Genomic DNA, 14,290 nt, shown 5'->3' with positions numbered 1-14,290 from the left:
CCTGCCAAGCATCCCAATGTAGAGAGCTGAAAACCTCTGCCATTGAAACAACAGCTTAGATGTCAATGTGCATGCCAAGGGGCCCGAGTGTGAAGCTGGCCTCTATCACCAGTTTGCTTGGTAACCCTGACCAGTTTTCTCTCCTATGATCTTAGTTTGAAAATGTAAAATGCAGAGAGGGGAATGTGCACGGGAGGGGTGGGGGGGTGGGGGCTCTGTAGCTCTGATGTTCCAATCAAAGGATGTAATTACTTATGTGAACATCAGGTTATTTCTAGTCTCTTCCAACACACGGGACGCATCTAAATAGAACCTTGTACGTGAACTGTAATGTTACTGAAGGCAGATGATGGAGAATCCCCCAACATCTTCCCACCCACCACAGAACCACTATGACTAGGAATGCTCGCATACACCTATAATCCCAGCAGTCAGAACGCTGAGGCAATAGGATTACAAGTTCAAGGCCAGTCTGGCCATAGAGTGAGACCCTGTCTCAAAAACCAAATTAAGCCAGATGTGGTGGTGCACATCTTTAATCCCAGCACTAGGGAGGCAAAGGCAAGTGGATCTCTCCCCTAGGACAGAATCTGTCTTTAAGGGCTGCCACGCAGATTAGACTTGTTACCTGGGACCTCAAAGATCCGTCAAGCTGAGACTGGCAGATGGAAAGAAAAAAGGAAATATTTGCTTGTTACAGGAAGAACCTACTACAATGTTTGCACAGTTGTCCAAACAGACAAGGCCGACCTGGGAGAAGGCATGTTCCCCAGGGCTCAGCTGGTAGATGGCTTGCCTAGCATGCACGAGGCCCTGGTACCATCTCCAGTATCTCAGAAACCAGGTAAGGGAGTGCGGGCCTGTAACTTCGCCCTTGGCAGATGGGGTCATATGGAGGATCATAAACTCAAGGGCATCCAAGGTCTGGGCTATAGGAGACCCTGTTTCAGAGACAAGAAAAAGATAGAATGGGGAGGGGACAGAGAGGTTCCATCTCTGGCAAGTCTAGGCAGTGCCCTATTTTCAGTTGGTACTTTGTGGAGGGTGGACACAGCCACCCCATTCTACACAGGACTTCCTCTTCCTTCTGCTCCCCCACTGTGCCAGCCTCCCACTGGGCTCCCTGGAGGAAGCTAAGCATCCACATTAACTATTGCAACTCCTGCCAACCCCTCCCCCCTCCACATTAACTATTGCAACTCCTGCCAACCCCTCCCCCCTCCACATTAACTATTGCAACTCCTGCCAACCCCTCCCCCCCCCCAGGAGATTTAATGGGACCTGTTAAGGTTGAAATGAGGGTTGTGTAATATGAGAAAGTTGAAGCAAGCTTGTCTTTCAGGTTCTCGAGCATAGCCATGGTTTATAGATTGTGTGTGGTCCATCAAGACAGGGCAAAAATCTCCACTCAACAGTGCTGCAGGGGGAGACTGGGGCAGACTTGTCAGGAAGGGCTCCAGAGACACAATACAAACTCAGTGATGGAAACTGAACCCTGTATCCACCAGAATAAAAATGACACACTGCCTCATGAATTTGTAATTTTGTATTGTCTAAGTGTTATACTCATACTACCTTGAAAGATATTCAGTTAAGTATTAAGAGGAACAAAAATTGTGTCTTGGGCTTTTGGCTGAGATCCAGTGGGGGGGTGGGGGGAAGCAAAGAAACAAAGGTTTTTGGTTTTTTTTTTTTTTTGCTAGATTTCAATGCTATCACATTAAACTTAGAAATGAGACAGAATGTTCATTCTTATCTATTAGCTCGACTCAGCCAGTGCAAGGAATCTTTATTTTTTTCTTTCTTTCTTTTGGACTCAGGCTCTCTGCAACCCAGACTGGCCTCAAACTCTGCTATCCTGTGTCAACCACGCAAGTGTTGCTTACAGGTGTGCACCCCAACACTCCACAGCTTTAGTTGTACTGAGCTTCCTAGGTGACCCTGATCACAGTAATTTATATAAAGTGCTTCAAAATATATAATCATATTTGATGCCTACACTTCAGGCTTTGCCTCCCACAACAGTCAGGTGCCGGTGTTAATTCTTTTAAACAGTTTTTAAGATTTATTATGTGCATTTTGTGTCAGAAAAGGCAAGTTCCTGAAGTCTTACAAGCAGCTGTGTCCTTCCCATGTGGGTTCTGGGAACCCTGGCCCAGCCTAGGGGTATAGACCGGTAATCCCAGCTACTTGGGAAACCAAGGTCAGAAGATATCAAGAGTTCCAGACAAATTCAATTAACCTCTGAGCCATCTCTCTAGCCCTCCGTGGGGATTATTTGCAAACTGAAAGTACAGTCCATTATTCTTCTGTTGTGAGTAGGACTTTGGAACCCAGAGCAAACAGCAAATTCTAACGACATGAACAGAGGACACAGACTGGATTGCCTAATGTGGTCTATAAGAAGGGAAGTGAAAAGGGCTTACATCTACAAGAACAGTTAGAAACAGCATCAGGCAGCCAGCACTCAACCCAGGCCACCAGAGTATATTCTGCAATCCAGCCTCATGCCCAAGGAGTCCCATGCTGGGGCAGCCACAGGACAACTGTTGTCAGCATTGCTCAGTGGCTAAGGAACAGGCAAGCATGCTCAGTTTCTACATACACTAAGTGCTAGGGCCAGGCCCGACTTCAAAAGAGATGGCCCCACCCAAGCCACAGATGCAGAAAGATCTCCCAAGATTCCAGGACAGCAGTAAATCAGAGTCCCAGACCAACGTCCTTCTACCACCAGAAAGTACATGCCCTAAAATGCCTGGCCCCAAACTAGACCCAGAGCTAGGTCAGCTGGAGGTGTTCTGCATGGTTGGCACCGGGAAGGCAACCCCAGCTAAGGCACTCTGCTTTTGTCTGGACTCTTTCATCTGAGAGATATCACCAGTACATCGAGCTGTAATACTGTTAGGAAAATAAGATAAAGGTCAGATGTGTTGCCTGGCACACAGTGGACCCTCAGTGATGGTAGTGATTGTTACCATGGAGACAGCCTGGACCAGAAAAAGTCTCTACAGAAACTTTGCAGTGCTTTTTCCAATTAACACTGTACAAGATTGTCCAGATTTTTGTCAACTTGATATTTCAAGCCAGGGTCACTGTATTAGTCAGGAGTCTTTAGAGGATTTTAAAAAATTTTATATATATATATATATATATATATATATTCGCAAGTATGGATGTGTCTTAGATGGTCTTTGGTGTATGCCAGAATCCTGAAGACTGGCTCTAATGCCAGTGACAGTATGGACTTGTCAGCAACTGTGAGGGCAAGCCAAAAAAGAAAAAAGAACAAAACAAAACATTAGAACCTCCTTCTTCCATGTCCTTTACACAGACTGCCACCAGAAGGTGTGGCCCACCTCAAAAAAATCTGGATTAAAAATGGGTCTTCCTGCTTCCATTGATTTAATTTAAAAAAAATCCCTCACAGGTGTACCTAGCTGCTTGGGTTTTGATTAATTTCAGATGTAGTCAAGTTGACAATCAGGAGTGGCCCTCACAGTCACCTGGGAGAAGGGATGCTCAATTGAGAAAACGCCCACTACATCAGACTGCCCTACAGATGCTGTCACCCGTGAGCAAGTGGCCCTGGTTGGTGTAAGAAAGCAGGCCAAGCAATCCATGGAAGCAAGTCAGTGTTTCCCTGTGGCCTCTGCTTCAGTTCCTGCCTTGAGTCCCTGCCCTGATTCCCTTCATGATGGGCTATAAGCTATAATAAAAGCTATGTAATAAACCCTTTCCTCCCCCAGTTGCTTTTGGCTGTGATATTTGTCACAGCAATATAAAGCTAACTAGGACAAGGACTTGGGAAAGTCCTTAACTTGAAAATGTTGAGTCAAGTGCTGAAACCCTGCAACGACTCACACAGACAGACTGCTGAGTTCACGAAGAAAAGCAACCCCTCAAGGATGTGTGGGGCACACACACGGCACACAAAAGCAGCTCGTTGAGTTTCGATTAAATGGTCAGGTTTCCGAGAGCAATGTGTTACGAGTAGCCCCAGATTCTGCATCTTGGGGTTTTCATGCTGTGAACCTTACATGCCGATCTGTGAAGCCAAAGGATGCTTTTTGCATCTGGCCAAAGGAGAAAGATGTTAGATCCCCAAGGCTTGGGTTCGGGTCAACAGATTAAATGTGGCTCTCCTCCACAGGAAAAAGAAATCACTTCAGGAACAGGGTTCTAGAAATGGTTTAGCAGCAGCTGCCTGGCCATTGGAAACAGAAACAAAGCCATTCACCAGCCCAGTGCAGGTCTAGCTTCCAGTCAGGGCAAAGAAGCAACCAGAAGCCGAGAGGTTTAAGAGCTGAAACCCTCAAGAGGTTGGTTGGCGTGGGGGCAAAAAGCAAGACAATGGGATGCTGGTGAGGTAACCGTCAGTAAAATCTTGCCTTGCAAACATAGGACCTGAGTTTAGTTCCCAGGACAAGACAACCATGTCCTCAGAATCCTGGCGCTGGTGAGGTGGAGAAAGGGAATCCACGGGACTCATAGCCAGCCCAACCAAATCAATCAGCAAGCTCAAGGGCAAAGGTAGATAGACAGTGCCTGTGACAGTGCTCTGACTTATGGAGGGGGATAGGAGGGCAGGGAGAGACGGAGAGAATGGGGGGGGGATGGAGAGGGGGAGACAGAGATAAAGAAGGAAAACACAACTGACTGTATTTAGGTCAGCTCTCTATCCAGCACAGCAATTTCACCTACAACGTTCCCCAAGGTAATCAATTAAATGCCCAATGACAACTCCCTGTGGTGACAAGGAGTTCCACGCTGTGTCCAAAGCAAAAGAGAACTGATTCCTTGAAAGTTTTTATGCTCAAAACCACTTCCCTTACCGCACTGATCTTAACTGTAGTCTCCTGAATAACCAAATACATAAATCCCTCTCTCCTTTATAGACTCCCGGCTAGACAAAGACAGCTAAACAGGCAGGAGGCTGAACAAACAGCCACCGGGTTTAAGGAGAAAACAGAGACATAAAAACAAAGAGGCTGCAGCAGCACAGACCCCACCAGAGCAGGCCCAGCCTCAGGTCAAAGCCAAGGGCTGAGAGTCGAGCCTCTTACTTGTAACCTCAACAACAGCTTTTAAGAAGCCCGGCCGTAGATGCAGTCTACTTCCAGAGTGTTTGGAACCCCTGGGTTCCATCCAAAAAAAAACCCTATGCACTAATGTACCTGTTAGTTACTATAAATTAGGATGCAAACTAGAGGCAAAAGAGATCTTGGTCATGAGAAAGACAACTAAAATTATGAATGTCTAGTTGAGCCATAAATGGGGGGGGGGCAGATTCAAGACAATTAGAAACAGGTAAAATTCTTTTAGAACAAGATCTACTCTTGTTGTAGGCTACTGCCTACAGATTACAAGGAGGGGGTAAATCTCTCCTAACAAAATCAAACAGGAAAAATATGAGTTTCATAACAAAAGGACCCTACCATCATTCATACACTGAAAATGTAAACCCGGGTGAGGGAGGATTCAAAGTCACCTAAGGCATCAAGCAAGAGGCAAAAGCTAAAACACGCTCTGCAGATTCCCCAAAGTCAATTCCTTCCAGGACACTATGTTGCTATCCTGACTCAACAAGCCCCCACCCCCTAATTCCATCCATATAAGCAGTCGCTACCTGAATCTGTCAAATTTCAGAAAACAAAACAAAAAGCAAGCGGTCTTCAAGTTAACATCTGTGCTTTTCATGCCCTAGAGCTCTCTTGGTCCCTCCAGTCTATCCCAGGTCCTATTTCATATTTCTAAGTGACTTCCACAAAACTGCAGAACGGTTAGAAACGAAGCCTGCTGAGTGATGAGGAAAGAGAGAGAGAGAGAGAGAGAGAGAGAGGAAAAAAGAAGGAAAGGAAAGGAAAGGAAAGGAAAGGAAAGGAAAGGAAAGGAAAGGAAAGGAAAGGAAAGGAAAGGAAAAAGCCATCAGTGAACAGAACCACACCCAGAACTCAAGCCTGGCGTGGAGAGCCCAGACACAGCGGAGCTAAACAAGGACGCGCGACCCACAGCGGAAGGGACAAGTGCCTTTTCACAGGGCGAGTTTCCCCGCAGATGGCAACGTGGCAGAAAACAAACAGTTGCAGAAGCTGACACCCTGCTGCAGGGATACCTCGGAAGCCCACACACAGCCCTGGACCTCAGTTTCCCCTACTCTCGGAGGAAAGGAGTTGCGGTCTGGTACCCTGTGACCCAAGGCAAGGGCATAGCTCGAACAGCCACATCTGCAAACGAAGGGTTGGTCCGAGCTAGCCGTCAGTGACTGCCGATGTCACCTGGGAACTATGACTGAACACCTGTCAAAGGTGCATGGGAGACCCCACCCCACGGGTGACCTGTCCCTGAGCAGCAGCATCCGTTTGGCGGGAGGTGCTACAGCAGGAGGTGACTCCCGACTGCAGCGCAGGGCACGCACTACTCACCGGTCGGCCCTGCCCGGCCCGGGCTCCCGCTCCGGCTCCGGCTCCGGCTCTGGCTCCCGCTCCTGCTCAGCCCACCTCGCGTAGCCTCAGCGCCGACCCCTAGCCATGGTTTTCTAGCCTCCTGGACAGCCGCTTCCGGGCCCTGTCACGTGATGCTGGCTCCCTAGCCCAGGTCACGTGCCGCTCCATTCCGTGCTCCTCCTCCCGGACCCTTGTTCTGCAGCGCCACCTGGCGGCCGTCAGCCGCTGCTTCAGAAAGGGCAGTGCTTCTGAGACCACCACAGAGCTAAGGCAGACGACCTAGATTTTGAGGCAGTCTCCAGGGAAGTCGGCATGCAAAATATCCGTAATTTTTAGCCTTGCTAAAATTTATTTGTTCAGCATATATTAACGTGCATTTACTGGTTTATAATCACAAGTTTGCACCTTTTAAAAAATAAATCGTGCAGCTAAGCCTGATGGTACAAGACTGCAATACCAGAGCAGAGAAGAAAAATAGTTCAAGGCCTGTTTGGGTTATAGAGTGAGTTCAAGGATACCCTGGGTGATTTAAAGATACCTTGCTTCAAAAAAATTTAAAAGGGGCTACTGGGAAAATGGTTTACTGGATACAATAAGAACCTGAGTTAAGATTCCCAGTACATATAAAGAGCCAGGCAAGACAATGTGTGCCAGTAACACCAGAGCTTGGGGCCAGAGCAGAAGGATCCCTTGGTCTCTTCAGCAGACTAACTGATCTAGCCAAAACAGTGGGCTCAGGTTCAGTGAGAGAACCTGTGGGGAAAAAAAGTTGAGGGAACAACTCAAGCAGACAATGTCACCATCTGACTCCCCGATGCCCCACTCCACACACACACACACATACTCCATATGCTACACACATACACATACACACACACACACACTCCATACACCACACACATAAATATACTCCATACACCACAAACACACACATACATATACTCCATACACCACATACACACAGACATATACTCCATACACCATATACATACATATACTCCATACACCACACACGTACATATACTCCATGTACACACATATATTTCGTACACCACACACATACGTACATGCACATATGTTCCATACACCACACACACACATACACACACACAAACAACATATACTCCATACATCACAGACACATATACACATATACTCATACAAACATATACCACACATACATACATATACTCCATATACCACACACACAGAGATGCAAAGACAACTTCACACATACACATACTTCATACACCACACACACATACACACTCCATATACCACACACACATACATATACTCCATACACACACATATACTTCATACACCTCACACATACATACATACATACATACATACATACACATATGCATATGTTCCATACACCTCACACATACATACATGTACTCCATACACACAGAGATATAAACAGTACATACCACACATGCATATACTCCATATACCACACACACAGAGATGCAAAGACAACTTCACACATACACATACTTCATACACGACACACACATACACACATACACATATTACATATACTACATACATACATACATACATACATACATACATACATACACAAGCATATAAACCATACACCACACATACACAGATGCATACACATACATATACACACATGAACAAGAAATGATACAACTTCTAGAGTCCCACTCTACACTTGCTGGGTCAAGATCCCCATCCATGAGTGGCATCCGGCAAGACCTAGGGAGATTTGGATTCTCCTGCTGAGAGCCCTACTACAGAGGACTGCCTTGGTGTACTGAGTATTAGCCCAGCAAGGCTTGCAGTGTGGCAGAGTAACCTCCTTCCCACCCACATCCCAGGTCTGTCTCCATCACTTCCTGCTGCGCAGCCTTCTGAGTTCCCTTTGGGTTACCCATTTTGAAAGTTCAGTTGGAAGCCCTACTCTATTCTCCCCCTTCCCTTGTTGTTTGCAAATCACATAAGATCTGGCACCTAAAGGGGTCATGCTAGAGAGAAATTTTGGATAACTCCTTCTGCATCTAACAGAAGGAGGTCAGTTCTGCTTTCCCCTAAGCTCCACCCATATCCCACCTCAAACGTGATGGGTCCTAAGATGCCAGATACTCAGCCACTGCTCTCCTTTGCGGATACATTGTTCTCGGTTCCATCTTCAATACACTCAGCTGCCATGTCCTCTGCTGAAGGTCTTACGTCTTACAACGAGCCTGAGCCCGTGCAAAGTTTCCTTGTACACTATCTGATTCAGACATGGTCGATCTCCAAGACACGAGTGGTGGCCCCTCTAGCACCCCCTTTCCCAGAGCAAGCTTCCGGGCCCTGGATGCAGTGAACGCCGTGCTGCTGTTGCACGACAGTAACCATTGTGGCTGGGACATAGAAAGCCATGTGCCTTTTTGTCAGTATCCCAAGAACGATGTCACTCTTCACAATCATAGACCTTTGCTAGAGCGAAGCGTTCAGCACTGTTAGAGTTTAAAGTATTTTGGAAGTCACAGCGACATGATTCCAGAACGCATTAAGTGGAGTGAATGGAGTTGACATTGTTAATCTTAGAGCAACAGCTAAGAAAGGTAAAATTGTTATGAAGAAGCTCTGCAGGCACCGTGAGGACACCGTGAGCTGGGGACATAGGAGGGACTGTGCTGCAAAGAAGGGGAACAATACTGAGGAAACGAAAAATGGTCTTGGAATCAAGGATGATGCTTGAGGGAGCAAACGTCAGGGAAGGGATGATGCCAGTTCAGCACCACCGGGAGGTGTCTGTCCCCATTTACAGGCTCAACCATCCTGCCAGCCTACCTTGTTTTTGTTTTTGTTTTGTTTTTGTTTTTTGTTTGTTTGTTTTGAGAGAGAGGGGGTCCCTTAGTGGCCTGGAACTTGCCAAGTAAAGTAGACTGGGTGTCTCGTGAGCCCCAAAGATCTGCCTGTCTCAGCCTCCCAGCGCTGAGATTACAAGCCTGTGCTACTACATCCAGCTTTTTTACATAGGTTCTAGGAATCAAACTTGAGTCTTCATGCTTGCACAATAAGCACTTTCCCAACCGAGCCATCTCCCCAGCCTGTTTTGATTCTTTTCTTATGGTTTTTGATGACATGAAAGGAGACAAGGACAATTTTTTTAATATTGCAAATAATCTTTTTTGTGGCAAAGTATTTAAAGATACACTGTGACAAAGTATATAGCTAAAGCTGGAGCTGCAGCTTAGAGACAGAGAGCCTGTCCCAGGTGTGTGTGTGTGTGTGTGTGAGAGAGAGAGAGAGAGAGAGAGAGAGAGAGAGAGAGAGAGAGAGAGATCATGTCACGTGATGCAATACTGGTATACAGGTTAATGCCACCAGACACACCTAGGTTCCATCCCCAGTGTCAGAAAGAAAGAAAGAAAGAAAGAAAGAGAGAGAGAGAGAGAGAGAGAGAGAGAAAGAGAAAGAGAAAGAGAGAAGGAGGGAGAGAGAGGGAGGGAGAGAGAGAAGGAGGGAGGGAGAAAGAGAGTGGGAGGTAGGGAGGGAAGGAAGGAAGGAAGGAAGGAAGGAAGGAAGGAAGGAAGGAAGGAAGGAAGGAAGGAAGGAAGGAAGCTATTTAATACCTTTAAGGTACAAACACGGCAGCTGAGGTCCCAGGGAAAATGGTTGCAAACTATTCCATGCATTCTGGGGTTAAATGGGACTGTCTTGCCAGCAACACCCTGCTCATGTGAAGGAGAAATGAAGAACCCTGTAGGAACTCAGCAGGCCTGGACGTGGAGGTGTAAGGCCAAGATACCAAGGGGTATATCAGTTTACAATGTGCACTGACCTGCAGGCAAGATCAAACTACCGGGATGTCACAGTTCATGGACCCAGGTGAGGCACACTCACCTGTCCCTGGTCCAAAACCGAGGTTGGCACAACCAGGCAGATCCTAAGGTAGCTGGAGCTCCTGATACAATTACGGCTAGCCGACATAAACCTTGTTCTTTTATATCAAGAGCTTTCAAAATTTTTTTTAATATTGCAAATAATCTTTGTTTTTTTTTTTTTTTTGTGGTTCTCTGCCTGCCAGGACACTTGAGAATGAAAGAGGCTGTGTGACCATCAGGACTGTAATGGGATTATCCTGGATAATCAAGGATGTATGGCATAAAGCACAGCTACCTAAACTGTGGGTTGTGGCCTCAGATGGCGTCATGTAACTAACTGGTGTGTGTGTGTGTGTGTGTGTGTGTGTGTGTGTGTGTGTGTGTGTGTGTGTGTGTGAAAACTTAGTCCTGGTCAAAGGTTTCTGGATGTGCAGTGGCAAAAATAATTACTTCAGGTTCTATATTGAACCTGGGCATTTCTTCAAGTCCTCTCCACAACTGCATGGAATGGATTAGCTCTGAGCACATAGCACACCTACTGTGTGCATGGCCGTGGCTATATTCCAAACTCTTGCATTGTAGGCTATAGACTGCAATGCTTTTACTGTATATTTAGACTCTACTCTTATAGAAGCATAAAGCTGAGTTGTGAGTGATAAAGATTTTAAATATTTTCCTAGAATCATTCCTCAGCATGTGTTAAATCAATCCATCTTTGGATTGGATTTTATTAGGAAGTTTAATTCTTAAATTTGGGCTTTCAGGAATGAAGGCATCTCTCGGAAATTACATGCTCTTGCTGCTCTTGAAGGGAACCTAGGCTCAGCTCCCAGCACCTACCCAGAAGCTCAGAACCACCAGAATTCCAGTTCCAGGGCACCCCACACTATCTTCTGTCCTCCGTAGCTCCTGCACACACCTGTGGTGCACATATAGTCTATCAGGCACACACATACACGTACAGATAATTCTTTTCAAATCATGATTTAGTTGCTGACTTAAGTGTCTTTTTTTTTTTTAAATCATTAAAGGTCTTGACTTGAGATAGTGTAAATTTCCAATAATTTCTGAAGTGACTCTATGTATGCTTGTACCATTTTGTATTACATATTTATCCAAAGCAATGTTTTTGGAATTGATGATTGTAAGATTGGCAGTTTTTGTTGTCATTGTTGTTGTTGCTGCTGCTGGACAGATCCTCTGTGTAGCCCTGGCTGTCCTGGAATTCACTCTGTAAACCAGGCTGGCCTTGAACTCACAGAGATCTGCCGGTCTCTGCCTCTCAGGTGCTGAGATTAGAGCTGTTCATCACCATGCCCAGAGACAGTACAATTTTAAAGCAAATATACTTATGATCTGTTACCAGTAAATGTTTGATGCTTACATCTATTTTACTTATCTATATACCTAAACTACACACACACACACACACACAAAACTTTCTCAGGCCGAAAGGGGTCAAAGCTGGGACAAAGTTTACAGAACTCCAATGTAGATGGAATGATGATGGCCGCCAAAGATGGCTCCTAACCTCAGCCGCTGTGGGAAGACTGCCTCAGGGTAAGGGGCTTTTGTGGCTGTGACTCAGTTAGAGAACTTGAAGTGAGATTATCCAGGACTACCTGAGTATATTATGAGCTCAGGGGTTTATATGGAAGGGAGAGAAGAGTGTTAGGAAAATGTTCTCCTATCAGTGAGCAGGACAGAAGGAGAGGGCATGAGGCTGCGGGTACCTCTAAAAGCTGAAGAGCAAGGAAATGGGTTTGTCCTTAAAAAGCTCAGAGGGACCCGACTCCTGGGGACACTGTGGCTTTGAGCCTCCCAACATCCAAGCTTTAAATGAACTTGTGCTTTAAAAAAAAAAATTGTGTATAGTTATCACAGAAGGAACAGGAAACTCAAGCAAATGCTATTTATAATTTATAACAGATTTGGGGGCTGGAGAGATGGCTCAGCCTTTAAGAGTGTATACTGCTTTTGCTGAGGACCCGAGATCAGTTCCCAGCACCCGTGGGAGGTGGCTCACAGTCATCTATGCCTCAGCTCCAGGGGACACAGCTTGCTCCTCTGGCCTCCAACGGCAGTGTGCACATACACACATACAAACACACACACACATAAATAACAAACTGTACCTTTAAAGTAAGGTTGCACTGGGGGACATCTCCAAGAACATATTAGGTACTCTGGACATACCATAGATGAAACTGTTTAGTCATTGTCCCTCCCTTTGTCCCTCCACTCCCCTCACCTCTTACTCAGCCCACAGCTTCCTGACTCTTAGTCTTCAGGGCCAACTAGCAGGAAAAAAAAAAAAAAAAAAAAAACACTGCTGAAGAGGGCTATTGCAGGGGTCGGGTCCAGACAAATTATGAAATGTAGAGCAAGCCCCAAATCCCCAGCTGTGGTGTTGGCAGACCTGGTATTACCTCACAATGGTGACAAAGGGCTCTGGTCACTTAGCTTAGGGCAATTCTTTCTGTGCCCCATCAAGGCACTTACAAAGGGGCCACAGGGAGAGGTTGAGCATCTCTCTGCCACTTACTAGAGGTGCCCTTCCCCCTGCACCCCAACTCCTGCCTCACGAAATGAGCAGATGGAGCTCATCTCTCTCAGGCTTCCTGTCCTTCCTCCTTTCTTCCCCTGCTTCAAGAACACACTCAGTTCTAGAGATGACTGGGTGGGCCCAAGGTCAGCCACAAAACCACTCGCTATCACACTACCACGCGGCTTTCGGACAGTCTGCAGAAGCACATTCGCTTCACCCACAGGAAGCCAGACCTTCAGCGAAGACCTTTGTGCACAGTCATGCTTCCTGCTAAGTATCAGAAGCCAGGGTCTTTCTGTGAGTTCTTGCAGCAACCTCAGGGTTCCCTGATCACAATAGATCATGCGCTCAGGTGAGAAGGCATGTCCCCTCACTTAGCCTTGCTCATAATCTGCCACACGAAGGGACAAAATGTGAGGAGTGGTGAGCTGTTCATCTAGAGAGAGTCCAACTGCCCTCCGTATGCTTTTCCAGTACTGCAGAGGCCAGAAAGGCGCACTAGAAACCAGCTCATTAGTGCAAAGTTCGTGGTGGGATGGGGACAGCCTAAGGTGACAGGAGTCTAAACCGTGACATTGAGCCTGTGTTTTGGAATGATGGGAATGAGAAACAAAGGTATTGTCTCCATAAGAGCGCTGGGGACTCAGAGCCAGAGATACTGGGGAAGTTTATTTTACAACTTAGCAAAGCCAGGTGTGAGGCCAAAGTGATCGGTGCTGATTTAGCACAGGGCAGTTTCTGTAGTTCTAACACATGCCGCTTCCACTCTTTCCTAATTGGCTGAGTCATCGGCGGGGGAGACAGCATTACACATCATTCAGGGCTTTCCTCTCCTCTGCCTCTTGCATTTGGATATGCCATGGTGTTTTGTCACAACAGCAAAGGGGACGAATACAGACTTCTAGAGACCAGGAAGGTTGTTGTCAGGGAGGGGAGGGAAAGAGGGGTTGAAGGGAGAAGGACAGATGGGCAGGATCCACAATGCTCTGTGTGTGTGTGTGTGTAGACAGCAAACCCCAATAACTTGTATGACTAATGGGCATTGATAATTAAAATTATAAAGTAAGAGAAAGCTATGGGATGCTGGGAATATTTTTTCTCAGTAGCCCTCATTTTATCCATGTGTGACTCAGGAGAATGGAAAGGCCCTGTGTAACAATCCCAGCACTGTGATGTGCAAATTCAGTTTCTATAGACTCCGGCACATCTTCAACTGGCATACGTGGGTGTTGCCATGAGAATATTAATTAAAAAGTCATCAGTGGAAGCTATAAGAACCGGGTTAGTGGGGTGGGGGTGAGGTGTGCTGTGAAATGCTGACTTCTGAACAGGTCAAGCCATTGTACCCATGAATGCACTGCATCTGTGGTGACCTGCCTGAGACCAAGCCAGTAAGATCAGTCAGTATTCTAAGAGACAGCACTCATTACAAAAAAGAAGAAAGGAAA

The 14,290-nt window shown here is 46.3% G+C and overlaps 1 protein-coding gene and 1 long non-coding RNA gene across 3 annotated transcripts in view; one reads left to right on the top strand and one right to left on the bottom strand.

Moving 5' to 3' along the window:
• Slc36a1 (solute carrier family 36 (proton/amino acid symporter), member 1) overlaps window positions 1-6,589 on the bottom strand; it is a 32,009-nt gene extending 25,420 nt beyond the window's left edge. The window contains exon 1 of one of the 2 annotated variants that reach the window (XR_879563.3): window positions 6,423-6,589. The gene's annotated coding sequence lies outside the window, so the exon portion shown is untranslated. The remainder of the gene's footprint in view (window positions 1-6,422) is intronic. The other variant, NM_153139.4, reaches the window with a different exon arrangement.
• A 6,639-nt stretch (window positions 6,590-13,228) lies between these two features.
• Window positions 13,229-14,290, top strand: part of Slc36a1os (solute carrier family 36 (proton/amino acid symporter), member 1, opposite strand) — a 5,964-nt gene continuing 4,902 nt past the window's right edge. Inside the window, exon 1 of the long non-coding RNA NR_046034.1 lies at window positions 13,229-13,457. This is a non-coding gene — a long non-coding RNA (solute carrier family 36 (proton/amino acid symporter), member 1, opposite strand). The remainder of the gene's footprint in view (window positions 13,458-14,290) is intronic.

Source organism: Mus musculus, chromosome 11, assembly GCF_000001635.26.
Source record: "Mus musculus strain C57BL/6J chromosome 11, GRCm38.p6 C57BL/6J".
Taxonomy (NCBI): domain Eukaryota; kingdom Metazoa; phylum Chordata; class Mammalia; order Rodentia; family Muridae; genus Mus; species Mus musculus.
Note: the sequence above shows the minus strand (reverse complement) of the source record. Positions and strands in the feature narration are given on the sequence as shown.